Raw genomic sequence first — 13,851 nt, 5'->3', positions numbered from 1 at the left:
AGTCAGGTTTAAGACTGAAATTGATAGCAGGCAGGAAATAAAGAACTCTGGTAAATCAGTTGAACGTTTGTGACCTGTATTAAAATAAATCATGTTTATTGAATGAATGACAGGGCACATGTGCTTTTAGAATTGTATTATTTAACTTTGGAGATTTTAAAAAATGCTATTTTTAGCCCTGGCACGTCCCATGCACAGAGAGGTCACTGGTTCCCATTCTGGTCAGGGCAGATGCCTGGGTTTTGGGCTTTATCTACAGTAGGGAGCATGCAGGAGGCAGCCAATCGATGTTTCTCTCTCTCTCTCTCCCTTCCTCTTAAAAAAAAAAAATCAATAAAAGCTTATATATTTTTAAAAATGCTGTTTTTTAAAAAAATAGCATCCACTATATGTAGGTCAATTGTAAATCTGAAGTAATTCCCTTGGGAATTAAATTAATTAAATTTAATTACCGTGGTAGTTAAAATTGAAAACTTTAGCTGTATTTCAGTAATATAGAAACATATCTTACTAATCTTGGACAGAACCCTTATACTGTATTTTTGCACAAAATAATGAATTGGTTTTTGGGTTGAAAAATAATTACCTTTGTTGTGATACTATTTCCCATGTACTGAACTAAAATGATGGGAGTTGATTGTGTGTTTACTGTGTAGGAGGTATCATGTAGATGTGCAGATGTAGAATGTAACAAGGATTGTATCCTTTGTGAGTTTTTGAGTTGTTACAGTTTATAAATGTATCACTTACACTCATGATTTGTCTGATTTTGACTTGTAAAATGAAGACTACTTTTTACACATTTAATTTAAAAAAGGCCTATAAATTATCCAAAGTCATTGACCAAGCACTATTTATTGTGTACATAGCACTGTATACTTCCCTTTATGGACATTATTTCAACCATTCCACTCCTTTGCTTTCCTCTCCTGTCACCTTTCTCTTAATGTTCTCTGAAATTTGTGTCACAAAATGACTAGTCCACTCATGTAGTCTTTTTCAGAAAAGTGGTAGAAAGTGTGAAAAGATTCTAGTTGAAATAACCCAACTGTATAAAGTTTTAATTTGAGAATAAAAATAATAGCTACTGCTTTTAGTAGTTTGGTAGAAAGTGCTTCATAAGGATCTATAGCCTATAAATAACAGAAAATTCCAACCAATAGAATATTTTAGGTCATGTTTTATATATATATTTTTAACTTGGGAGTTCTTGGACCCCTTGGAGGGACTTCTGTGGATGACCTTTGGAGGAGATATATATATATATATATATATATAGTGCCCCCCAAAATGTATACATACGCTTTGAATATTTATAAAGGCAGTGTTTATTAAAATACATTCCATTTTCAAAATTGAGCTATCAGTTATTAAACTATATATACATTTTTTTTGGACATCCTGTATATGATTTCCTCCAAAACAAGGATTCAGTGATTAAATCTTCAAACCTCACTGTGCACATATTTTAAAAAGTTAGTTACTCGGCCAGTGTGCTTAGTGGTTGGTTGTCGACCTATGAACCAGGAGGTCACGGTTCAGTTTCTGGTCAGGGCACATGCTTGGGTTGTGGGCTCAATCCCCAGAGTGGGGCATGCAGGATGCAACCAATCAATGATTCTCTGTCATCATGGATGTTTCTATCTCTCCCTTCCTCTTCCTTCCTGAAATCAATGAAAAAAATATATATTTTAAAATATATTTTTATTGATTTCAGAGAGGAAGGGAGAGGAAGAAAGAGATAGAAACATAAATGATGAGAGAGAATCATTGATCTACCTCCTACACGCCTCCTACAGGTGATCAAGCCTGCAACCCGGACATGTGCCCTTGACTGGAATTGAACCCGGGACCCTTCAGTCTGCAGGCCAACGCTCTATCCGATCAGCCAAACCTGCCAGGGCTGAAAATATATTTTTTAAAAAGTTACTTAGTTTCTAGGTTTTCCATTTGGATAAGATAGTTTCTCTATTGTATATTTCTTCAAATATTTTTGTTCTGATTATTCAGATATTTAAGATTTGTTCTATTGCTTAGCTTATTCATACTGTTTTAGTTTTTTTGCATGTATAAGGCCATTAGGGTGAGACTAGGTTTATTTTCAAAGCCATTAAGAGAGTGAAGGAAGTCGTCAAGGGAGACAGTTATGAATGACTAGTTTAAAAAACAGGAAAAGCAGCCCTAGCCAGTTTGGCTCAGTGGCTAGATTGTTGGCCTGCGGACCGAAGGGTCCCGGGTTCGATTCCAGTTAAGGGCACATACCTCAGTTGCAGGCTCCTCCCTGGCCCAGACCCTGGTTGGGGCGCGTGCAGGAGGTAACCAATCGATCTGTTTCTCTCACATTGATATTACTCTCTGTCTTTCTCTCTCTCTTCCACTCTCTCTAAAAATCAATGGAAAAAATATCCTCAGTTGAGGATTTAAAACCCCCCAAAAAACACGAAAAGTGAAATTTCCAAAGAAACACAATGTGAAGGCAGGGCCATCAGAGAGAAGATAGATAAAATTTGGGGTGGAACGGGGGTGGTAACCGAGGAAGAGAAAAGGAAGGGCCAAGACAGGTAGAGGTGAAGTAATATATCTATTGTGTACCCTGAATAAAGGAGATTTAAAGGCCTGTAAAAGAATGATAAATTAATGAAATTCATCTATTTTTAGGGTAAGATCGCCCCCTACTGACTCTTCATTCTGATTAATACATTCCTAATGTGCTTCAGGAGGCCTGCAGTGCTCAAATCTGGATAAGAACGGGGCTGAAAATCACTGAGCATGTGTGGGTGCTGCTCACTCCTGGGTCGGCTTGACTTTCATTAGGACTTTGGAAAAGATGGTAAAGGATAGTGAATACTTTGTCAGGGAATACTAAGTAACAAAAACATGTATATAGACTTGAAGGTTCCTGGCCTCTGCTTTGATCATAAAATTTAAAATTTTATAGTATATTCAGTCTTAGTAATACTGTGGTTAGGATTGTGGACTCTGAAGTCAGACTGCTGGTTTATACCCGTGCATGTATTTCATGCACTGGGCCTCTAGTGTAAGCCATAAACTCAGTAAGTTAAATGTTTGACTTTTTGTGATGTCTTTTAATTTCCTCACCAGCTTTTTAAAAATATCGATTTTAGAGTGGATGGGAGAGGGAGAGAGAGAGATAGAAATATTAATGATGAAAGAGAATCATTGAGCCCTAACTGGTTTGGCTCAGTGGATAGAGTGTCAGTGAATTATATATTTGGGGCCTTGGACTTGGTTAAACCCTGTGTACTTCAGTTTCCTGAACTGTAAAGTTGGGGATAAGTGTTTCTGGCTTCATAGAGTTTTGAGGTGTTTTGCTATCCATATAAAAGCCCTTAACAAAATAGTAAAAGGTTAAAAAATGTTGGATGTTATATCACAGTATCTTGAAGTCACATCCACATGGGGGGGAGGTACTTACTGTGCCCCTTTGTGCATGTGTATTTTTTCTCCCAGGGCTTCCACTGCTCAGGACCCGACATCCTGTAATGTCTGCCTGTTGGACACCTATTCATTATTTGCAACTCAGTTGTCACTTCTTTATAGTTTTCTAAACCACCTCCCAAAGTTCTTTTTTCTTGTGTCCTCATGGTACTTAATATTACATTTGCCTTAGCATTTAAGATCAGGGGTATTTATTAATCATCTTATGGTTCCATCATGCAGTAGTGCCCACCCAGCCTATTGTTGGTGTATTAATCAAGGTTCTCCAGAGAAACAGAACTAACAGTGTGTGTGTGTGTGTGTGTGTGTGTGTGTGTGTGTGTGTGTGTGAGAGAGAAAGAGAGAGAGAGAGAGAGAGAGAGAGATTGATCAAGCAGTTGGCTCACATGATTGTGGGGGCTGACAATTCCAAAATCTTCAGGACAGCCTCGATCCCCAGGGAAGAGTTCAAAGGCAGTCTGGGGGCAGAATTCCCTCTTCCTCAGGGGACCTCCGTCTTTTTCTTTTAAGGCTTTCATTTGTCTTTTTCTTTTAAGGCTTTCATTTGATTGGTCAAGGTCCATCCATATTATGGAGGGTAATCTTTACTGAAAGTCTACTGGTTTAAATGTTAGTCTCATCTAAAAAAAATGTCTAGAGTGGTATTTGACCAAATATATAGGTACCATTGTCTAGCCAGGTTGTCACATAAAATTAACCATCACAGTTGGGATCAAATTGAATCTAGTAGGGGAGAGATTTACAGATATTAAAAATAGTTAAAATAAAAAAACTAGATTACATAAATAAGGAATATTGCAATAAAAAGATCAAATTCCTACAATTAAAAAATGGCTTGGGAGCTTGTAATTCTTGGATAATCTAAGCCATTGCTTCCTTGCCTAATTACATATTCAGATAGACTAAAAAAATAATGATAGCCAGTCCCAGGATCTTGGGAATGAAGTGAGCTTAGAGATAATGAGCATACTGGACTTAAAAAAAAATAGACGCCACATCTACTGTTAAGATTTACACCTTCTCTTTCAGCTAGGGGCTGTTCAGGCCTCTTAAAAATACTGTAGCTTCAAGAAAGAATTGGGCCGTTTTAGAGCAGGTGCAACGGTTGAACACGCAACCCGAGAAAGCATAGGTGGGACAATACTGCCATCTTGTGGTACTCTGCTCCCCAGGTCTACAGACTCTGATACTGACTTAATTGGCTTGATGTAGTTTGGCCTAAGCGTTTTCAACTACTATATATAGTTTTTAGGTAAGTCAGGATTTTCTGTATGGTCCGAACTTTTGTTTAAACAGTGAGATGTTTGAAAGTGATTTGTGTGGAACGTTTGGTAGGTTTAAAATGACATTTTCCTAACTTTTTGAGTCTTTTAGTTGGGCTTGAGGTTTTTAATTTTTACCTATTTTTTCTTCTCCAGTCATGTAATATATCACCATCAACCATGTTCTAAGGAAAATGTTACAGGCCAGAGATTTTGCTGGGTCAAAGGTCCTAGGTGTTGTGTGATTTTATTCACCTGACCCTCCACATTAGGTCTTAGCTGATAGGGTATAGGTTGGGCACCGGGCCCAAGAGAAGCCAACACCTGGTCTAATTGGTGAAAAATTAGCCTGGCAGTAAAACTGTCTAGATGAAGACCATAGGGAATCTCATTGGCTTAGTTACCTACTGTCTTGGGAATATGTATTAGAATACTCAGTCAGATCAGCCAGCATGGCTCAGTGGTTGAGCATTGACCTATGAACGGAAGGTCACAGTTCGATTCCCTGTCTGGGCACATGCCCAGGTTGTGGGCTTGATCCCCAGTGTGGGGTGTGCAGGAAGCAGGCGATCAATGATTCTCTCTCATCATTGATGTTTCTATCTCTCTCCCCCTCTCCCTTCCTCTCTGAAATCAATAAAATAAATAAAGGAGACGTGAGAAGACACACTACCCTTCCATCTCCCTTCCCCCATTTATGAGATAACCTTAACAAATCTCTATTTATTGTAAATGTAAGCATCTAACATTATTATTGTTTTCTAGGCTCCTCTAGCATGTTCTGTTTTTCTTTTCTTTTTTAAAAATCTTCATCTGAGGATATTTTTCCATTGCTTTTTAGAGAGAGTGGAAGAGAGAGGGAAAGACAGAGAGAAATATCAATGTGAGAGAAACACATCAATTGGTTGCCTCCTGCACATGCCCTGACCAGGGCCCAGGCTGGAAAGGAGCCTGAAATCGAGGTACATGCCCTCTACCCAATCAAACCCAGGACTCTTTGTTCTGCAGGCTGACGCTCTATCCCCTGAACCAAACCGGCTAGGGCTGTTCTGTTTTTCAAAGTTTTTTAAAATAAGGTATTTAAAATTTTTAAAAATATATTTTTATTGATTTCAGAGAGGAAGGGAGAGGGTGAGAGAAAGAGAAACATCAATGATGAGAGAGAATCACTGAGTGGCTGCCTCCTGCACGCCCCCTACTGGGGATCTAGCCTCCAACCAGGAGGCTGGATGTGCCCTGACTGGGAATCAAACCATGACCTCCTGGTTCATAGGTTGATGCTCAGCCACTGAGCCACACTGGCCAGGCTCAAAGTGTTTTAATATGCATTACCTAAATTAATAATAAGGATGCTACTTAGGAGTTCATTTCTATGCCTGCTAATCCAGGAATTCAAAGAAGGAAATAGCAGTGACCAGCACCCAGGTGCAGTCCTCCTGTCAACCACATACCTGTTCTCATTGGTTGCTGGGTTTTCCCCCTTGTTTTATCTAATTGCTTAGAGTATTTTCATCTCTGGCAGGATTTCTAATCTCAGATCTACTTCTAGCTCATCCCCAAGCCTAAGATTCAGAACCCCAGGTGTGTTGAGCATCTGTTTCATGCTAGCTGCTATACATAGGTTATCCTGTAACAGCAGCCGTGGGAGGTTATCACCATAACACCATAGTCTCATCACCATTTTACCGGTGAGTGCATTTACAGCTGAGGACATGTTAAGTCTGAGTAACTTCCCAGATCATACAATTCAAGTGGTGGAGCTAGGATTTTACTGTGGAAAAAACCCAAAGTACCACCTTCCTAGAGAATTTTCTTAGGCTGGAGATACTAGGAACAGAGATAGAAATAGACCTCAGGAGCTTTACTTTGACTATTTTGATAAAACTATATCAATGATAGGGAACTATATGGATAGACCACTTCATTTCTAACCTGATAATATTGGAAGAACAGAAGTGGAAGGAGACATGAGTGTCCTGTTAAGAGAGAGCCTAATGGGAAGAATGCCCAGAACTCTTGATTTTCCTGCACTGACAGGGAAGTTCCACGCCTCTCTGGTAGAAGGAAGCCACCGTGAGGCTGGACTGAGTAAGATCGGCTCAGGATTCTTCCCTTGAGATGATGCTGACGCTGGAGTAGACAGGAGAGAGGCCAAGCTGCTGGGGGAATGGGCAACTCCAGAATGGCCGCGACATTCCTATTACGGCTGCTCTGAGACATTTCCCCACCACCGTAAGCACCCGAAGAAAGCGATCTTCGATAGTGCCATGCTGGGCCTGCAATTTTGGGTCTTCAGTTTATCACTCAGCTCTGTCTCTCTCACACCTCTATGGCTTTGTGGGGAAATGCACAGTAGGATTAAAAGCCAGGAGGGCTTCTACTCAGTTCTCCCTGGAGGGCTCTAAGCAGTTCAGTTTACCTCCGGGTAGACATGCTGACAGGAGGTGATCCCTAAGGCTCTTCCAGCACCAACATTCTGAGACACCTTCTATCCCACGGGTCTCCAGGAGTGTTGGCTCATGGACTGCTGTTTTCACTCATAATGGCTCCAGTCCATCTGCTCGATGCACTGACAGCATCCAGGCAGTGCACTCATCTCAGATGAGATGTTTCTGACCGTAACTTCCTCATAACCTGGGCCTCAGATGAGTTTACCCTCTCTGAATGGGGGCGGGGGGGGCAGGGAAGAGGTTGCTTCTGAAGGAGGGCAGATGCTCCTTTCCTGTCTGGATTGAAAGTGTAATGGCAAGGAGAGAGGAGGCGAGGCCCACATGAGTCACCTTGCCCCTCTGCAGGCCACCCTGAAGCCCGCTTATTCTGACTCACCCGCTTCTAGCCAGGAGTGGTGGTGTCCTGAGAGGCAGCTTGTGCCACCTGGCAGGTCAGGCCGGTTATTAAAGATGCAGACTGGGATCTAAAGCAGGCTGGGTCACCCCACCCTCATCTTTGTTCTGGGCTCCAGTCATAGCCGTGAGAATGTGTCTCACACACCTCAACTACAGGACTGGAACCGACGAGGGGCTCAGCTGGGATGCTCTGAGGTCTGTGCATTTGCACTGAGACACGCTTTCTACATGCTGCTCCTAGCCAGGGGCCCACTCCTGGGAGACATGGGACTTCTCCGATGGGCCACTTTGGCTCAAGGACTGCCCATTGTCTTCACGGAAGCTCTGCTCTGCAGTTTAGGATGCTTCCCTCCAACCTTCTTTCTCCTCTTCACTCCAATGACAATACAGGAAGGAATAAAGAGGCTGAGGGACGTGGGCATGCTGGAAAGGCTCTATTACTGGTATGTAAGGCCAAAAGGCCCACCACAGGATGTGTGCCATGAGGGCACACAGGACACGCCATTCACCAAGCCATCCAAATGTGCCGGTGAGAGGGGCACCAACGTCACTAGGGGCAGGGATGACAGAAGGAGAGGCGTTTACAAATTGAACTTGTTAGCATTTGTGGGGATGATAGAGGGCAGGACTTTACCAATAAGTTGTGGATGATGGTTAATGGTGTCAGTTTTGCACCTAGGGTCAAAATAGGTAGACAGCTGTTGATGGGTATGCTCCTTAGCATCCAAAACGGATGAGCAAACTTTTTAGGTAAAGGGCTAAATAGAAATTTTTATTTATTTTAAATGCTTGAACTGACTTTATTATAGCATCATGAAAAACAGAAGACATTATACCTACAGAGAAAGACTGGACAAATCAGAAGGTCCTCTTGGACTTGTTCACTTCCTGGCACTGTCTACTGATACTCAGAACATGCTCGGATACTTCCTCATGAACCTCCTGACCACTTAACCAGGGGTCCTCAAACTTTTTAAACAGGGGGCCAGTTCACTGTCCCTCAGACTGTTGGAGGGCCGGACTATAGTTTAAAAAAAACTATGAACAAATTCCTATGCACACTGCACATATCTTATTTTGAAGTAAAAAAACAAATGTTTTTGGCGGGCCGCATGTGGCCTGCGGGCCGTAGTTTGAGGACCCCTGTAACCTTCCACTTCGACCTGGACATCATCTTTGGTACCTAGAGGCAAGGTGGTTTCTGTGCTCTCACAGATCACAAAATCAGCCATTCTTCTACATGTCTCAGATAGGCTAGATGATTCTAAAGTCTACATGTTTTCTGCCTACTTAACCTCATCAGGCTCAATCCTTTGACCAATTGCAAAATGAAAAGTCCAGGGAAAAGCTAAAGAAGAGTTAGCTGGCTAGATGGAAACATTTCAGAGGCCTTGATAGTAAATGAAATGGCCTGTTTCTGACTTTTCATAGGGTTTATTTTCCATCCACTGTAGTGCATGCATCTTACTGAGACCTGTAGCATACTGGCCCTCTCTTGCTCGTCCTGTCCATATGGAACTTCTTTCTCTTCAGTATCTAGTTTAACAGTTGCCTGAACTTTAGATAACAACAATAACTACAGTACTGTAGTTACCAGTACTTTAGTAATTACCATTTATTACCTACCATTGACCTGAGTACTTATTCGATGCCAGGTATAGTACCAATCACTTTAGCTGTGTTAACTCATTTAATTTTCATAAGGATCCTATGAGGTAGGTACTTACAAAAATACCCATTGTACTGATGCAGTTAACTGAGGCCTTTCTCTTTGAGAGAGATGGTGTACAACACAAACATAACCTTTGGTCTTCATAGTCCCACATATACCCTGAGCTACTATAGCCCAAAAGATACAGTGTTTATTCTTCCAGCATATCCTTGAGGTAGGAGGACAAATTTTATCTCTTTTATAGATGAGGAAATTTAGGCAAAAAAGAATTTCCCAAAACCGTGTTTGAGACGAAGTTTCTGAAAAAGATGATTCCAGATTCAGTATTTTTCCTTCTTCCTAGGAGCCCCCTCTGGATAGAGAGTCTGCCTGCCATACCCTTGCTTTTCAGCACTCTTTAATATATATACTAGTATACTATATTTAGCAGAGCTCTTTGTTACTCTCGGACTGAGGATTTTCACTATTGTGCTACCTTGCTTATGTATGTAAAAAACAATATATGTAGTAAGTTCTTATATTTATGTAGCCTACAGTAGACATCTTTTTGTTTTGCCTGCCTAGTATTCAACCCTTTTCCCCATTTGGGGGGAATACCCATCACAAGCGTCCTGGTGGAAGTCAGAGGGACCAAGTATGCTCTCTCCCTGTTCTGACAGCTATGATGCTGGTCTTTGGCATAGATTTGGTCAATGGACACTCCCGCTGAGGACCTGATTCTCAGTCCGTTTATATTTGTGTCACTCCTCCTAGAGTCATTTGTGAAGGCAATGGGAGTATTCTGAGGGTGGCCAGAATACTAAAAGATGGTGTGTGATTTCCTGCTAAAAGATGGTGTGTGATTTCTGCTTTTTGATTCTGCAGAGCTGTCCTGATTTCTTTCCACTTTCCCTGCCATCATTACTCCATCATTATGATAGTTCTATGAACCCCTGAGATCCTTTAATATCTCTCTTCTATGTAAGTTATCCAGAGCTGGTTTATTGCTTGCAACCAAGAATCCTGATTGAGATAGAATCTTTATAGTTTGTGTTGCACCTCTCTATACATTACTGCTCCTGGTCTTAAAAACCACTTGATCTTCTATGTAACAAATGAGGAAACTCTAGCTGCTCTGTATAGCCTGACAGCAACTTTTGTTATTTGATGTGGAGGATGGCTGTGAGGAAAACGGCACATTTGGGAGGTATGGGGACTGCCTTGAAAAAACCTGGCATAATACACGATCACTGTACTCTCTCTGCCCACCCCTTCTGAGGTTCTGAGACCGCTGCGTGGTCTGGCAGGATGAACACTATGTGGAAGCTGGTGTCACCTTGGCTGGGCTGCTTTCTGAGCTAGGGAGGGATTTGATGGGGCGGGGATGGGGGGAGCGGGAAGGAGGAGTGAGCTACTTCTTTACCTACTTACTCACCCAGGGAAGATTTGCTGCAGGGAAGGAATGAGGTTGGGGCTTGCTGATTCGGCAAAACAGGGTACTATTCAAAGTTGTGTGCCCGCCCTGGCTGGTGTGGCTCAGTTGGTTGGGCATTGTCCTGTGCACTGAAGGATTGCCCGTTCAGTTCCCTGGCTTGATCCCCAGGAGGCAGCTGATTGATGTTTCTCTCTCACATTGGTGTCTCTCTCTCTCCCTTTTCCTTCCTCTCTCTCTAAAATCAATATTAAAAAAGTTTTAAAAGCCCTAGCTGGTTTGGCTCCATGGATAGAGTGTTGTTGACCTGCAGATGAAGGGTCTTGGGTTCGATTCAGTCAACGGCACATGCCCGGGTTGTGGGCTCCATCCCCAGTAGGGGGCGTGCAGGAGGCAGCTAATCAATGATCTTTCTCATCATTGATGTTTGTAACTCTCTTGCCCTCTCCCTTCCCCTCCGAAATCAATAAAAACATATTTTTAAAAAATCTTAAAGAAATAAAGTTGCATGCCTACAAGAACAGCCTCTTTATCATGCTCTTCCTCCCGGCCTGCCCTTCCTGTTCTTCAAAGGGTTCCTTTCTCTGTTCCATTCCCTATTCTCGCCCAGTTCCTGTTGCCAGTCCTTCCTGCTCACTAGCCTGCATGTCTTCCCAGAGCCCTGGTGGTTTGCTCTTCATTCTTTAGGATGTTGTTAAAATGGGGTGTGTTGCTCTTAGCGCCAGCTCCTCCTACCACTTCCTCTTCCCACTCTTAATGATGCTTCTCCTAGTTTCCCATCTCCCCAAGCACATGTTTGCAACACTGCAAGCCCCACATGGGTAGGGACCAAGTCTGAGTTTGTTAGCAGTATATGACCAGGCAGCAGGCACAGGGCTTGCTTGATACATAGCAGGTGGGATTAGATGAAAGAACACTGCATGAGTGAGTGAGTAAACTCTCAGCCTCCTGCCTGCCTGCCTGATGTAGCAGTCCTTGGAGGGGAGAAGAAGGGGTCTTCGGTGAGGTATTAGAATGAATACATGTAGAGCCCCCCGCATGTGAGATCTGCTCAGGACACTTTTCTTAACTGAATCTGATTCCACACCCACCAACCTCAAACCATCCGGCAAGCAGCATGTCTCCTCCGATTCTCTGCTGCCTGCAGTCTTCCCATGTAAACCAGGGCTTCTTAACTGGGATGGGGAGGGTTGTATGACTGGGATGTGAAGTGGGGCATTTCTGTTTGTCAAGATGATTGAAACGTAATCTATTGGCATTTAGAGGGTAGGAGTCAGGCCACATTCTGACCTGTGTGGACAGTGTCATACAACAACTGTCATGAGTCCTGCATGATTCCTGGTGTCCCCACCTTTTGCCGTAACATTCAAGTATGAAAAAATATATAATTTTTGTAAAATAAATTGGGAATCTAGCTGAGATAATTACAAATATGCATAGGGTGAAATTTCCAGGAATTCATCTATTGGAAAAACTGAAAGAAGATTGTACTCATTTTGTTCAGAGCTTCTTTTTTTCCTATCATAATTTTATATATATATATATATATATATATGCTATTTTATTAAAATATCTTTTAAATTAAATTTATTATGGTGACACTGGTTAATAAAATTTTGTAGGTTTCGAGTGTGCAATTCTATGCTACATCATCTGTATACTGCATTCAGTGTTTACCACCCAAAGTCAAATCTCCTGTCACCATGTATTTGATCCCCTTTATCCTTTTCTATTCCCTACCCCCCTTTCCTCTGGTAGCCACTATACTGTTGTCTTTGTCTATGAGTCTTCTTATTTTGTTGGTTCATTTGTTGCTTTCAGTTTTATATCCCACATATGAGTGAAATCATAGGATTCTTGACTTTCTCTGTCTGACTTATTTTGCTTAGCACGATATTCTCAAGATCCATCCATGTTATCGCAAATGGCAGTGTTTCATCTTTTCTTATGGTTGAATAGTATAAATTTACCATATCTTTATCCAGTCATCTATCGAAGGACACTCTGGTTGTTTCCATGTGTTGGCCATATATCTTTGTGAAGAAATGTTTTCAAATTTTTCAGGTAGATACCCAGCAGAGGGGTTGCTGGGTCATATGGTAACTCTATTCTTAATTTTTTTTAGGAGCCTCCACACTGTTTTCCATAGTGGCTGTGCCAGCCCACATTCCCACCAGCAGTGAAGGAGGGTTCCCTTTTCTTTTCAGAGCTTCTTTACCAGAGTTGGTCCCCGTTTCAGAAAATCATGTAATAGAAGCAGTCCTGCAGGTGGAACTGAGTTGCCAATAAAAGTCTACAGTCTGCACTTGTAGCTATAGTGCTCATAGTGCTTTTATCATAGATGCAGTTCGTCCCATTGATTGAAGATAGAAAACGTTGATTGTAACAAAATTTTTAAAAAAGTAATTATTTAAAAGTCACAAAACAAAATGTAAAAGAACAAATAATACTTTCAGGGGCTTTTCAGGGGGAAAGTTTTTAACATCCGAAGTTGCAGTAAACTTGTGGGGCACCCTGTATTTATTATTAAAAGGGGCTGTTTGGCCAGTTTGGCTCAGTGGTTGAGTGTGAGCTTATGAGCCAGGAGGTCAGGTTCAATTCTTGGTCAGGGCACATGACCGGGTTGCTGGCTCCATCCCCAGTAGGGGGCGTGCAGGAGGCAGCCAATGGATGATTCTTCTGATGTTTCTATTCTCTCTATCCCTCTCCCTTCCTCACTCTAAAAAAATAAGTAAAAATATATCTTAGGTGAAAAAGCGGGGGGGGGGGCTGTTAGGTCTGATATTGTGAGAACCACTTACACTGCACCCACCTGGAAAGGGCATTTGCAAGCCCAGCATGAAAGCAGGGCGCAACGCGGCGCGGAGGGCGGTGGCTGAAAGCCCGCTGACCGCTGCGCTTACCGAGGCAAATGAGCCACGGGGCTGCGCAGAGCCTCCATCATCCAAAGCCTAAAATTAGGGGAACTGCGGTCGCCCTGAGCAGACGCGGGAACCAGGTGGGAAGCCAGACGCACCTGAGGACCCGACACAAACCAGCAGGGCCTCTACCACAGCCCCACCTCCACCTTTGCCCTCTCGGTAGCAGCACCCGGGCACCGGCAGGCGGGCGAGGTGGGGTGGGGGTTAGCAACAGGTGGCCTCCTTGCCCTCCGCTGTCGCGCTTGGGGTGCCGGGCCGCCCTCCAGGGCGTGCGGGGAGT

The 13,851-nt window shown here is 42.6% G+C and overlaps 1 protein-coding gene across 1 annotated transcript in view; it reads left to right on the top strand.

The window, feature by feature from the left end:
* Window positions 1–13,851, top strand: part of SQRDL (sulfide quinone reductase-like (yeast)) — a 60,482-nt gene that overhangs the window by 2,198 nt on the left and 44,433 nt on the right. The gene's annotated exons all lie outside the window — the stretch shown is intronic.

The sequence above is a fragment of the Myotis brandtii genome, unplaced genomic scaffold (assembly GCF_000412655.1).
Source record: "Myotis brandtii unplaced genomic scaffold, ASM41265v1 scaffold521, whole genome shotgun sequence".
Taxonomy (NCBI): domain Eukaryota; kingdom Metazoa; phylum Chordata; class Mammalia; order Chiroptera; family Vespertilionidae; genus Myotis; species Myotis brandtii.
The sequence above is the reverse complement of the archived record's forward strand: the minus strand, read 5'-3'. Positions and strand labels throughout refer to the sequence as shown.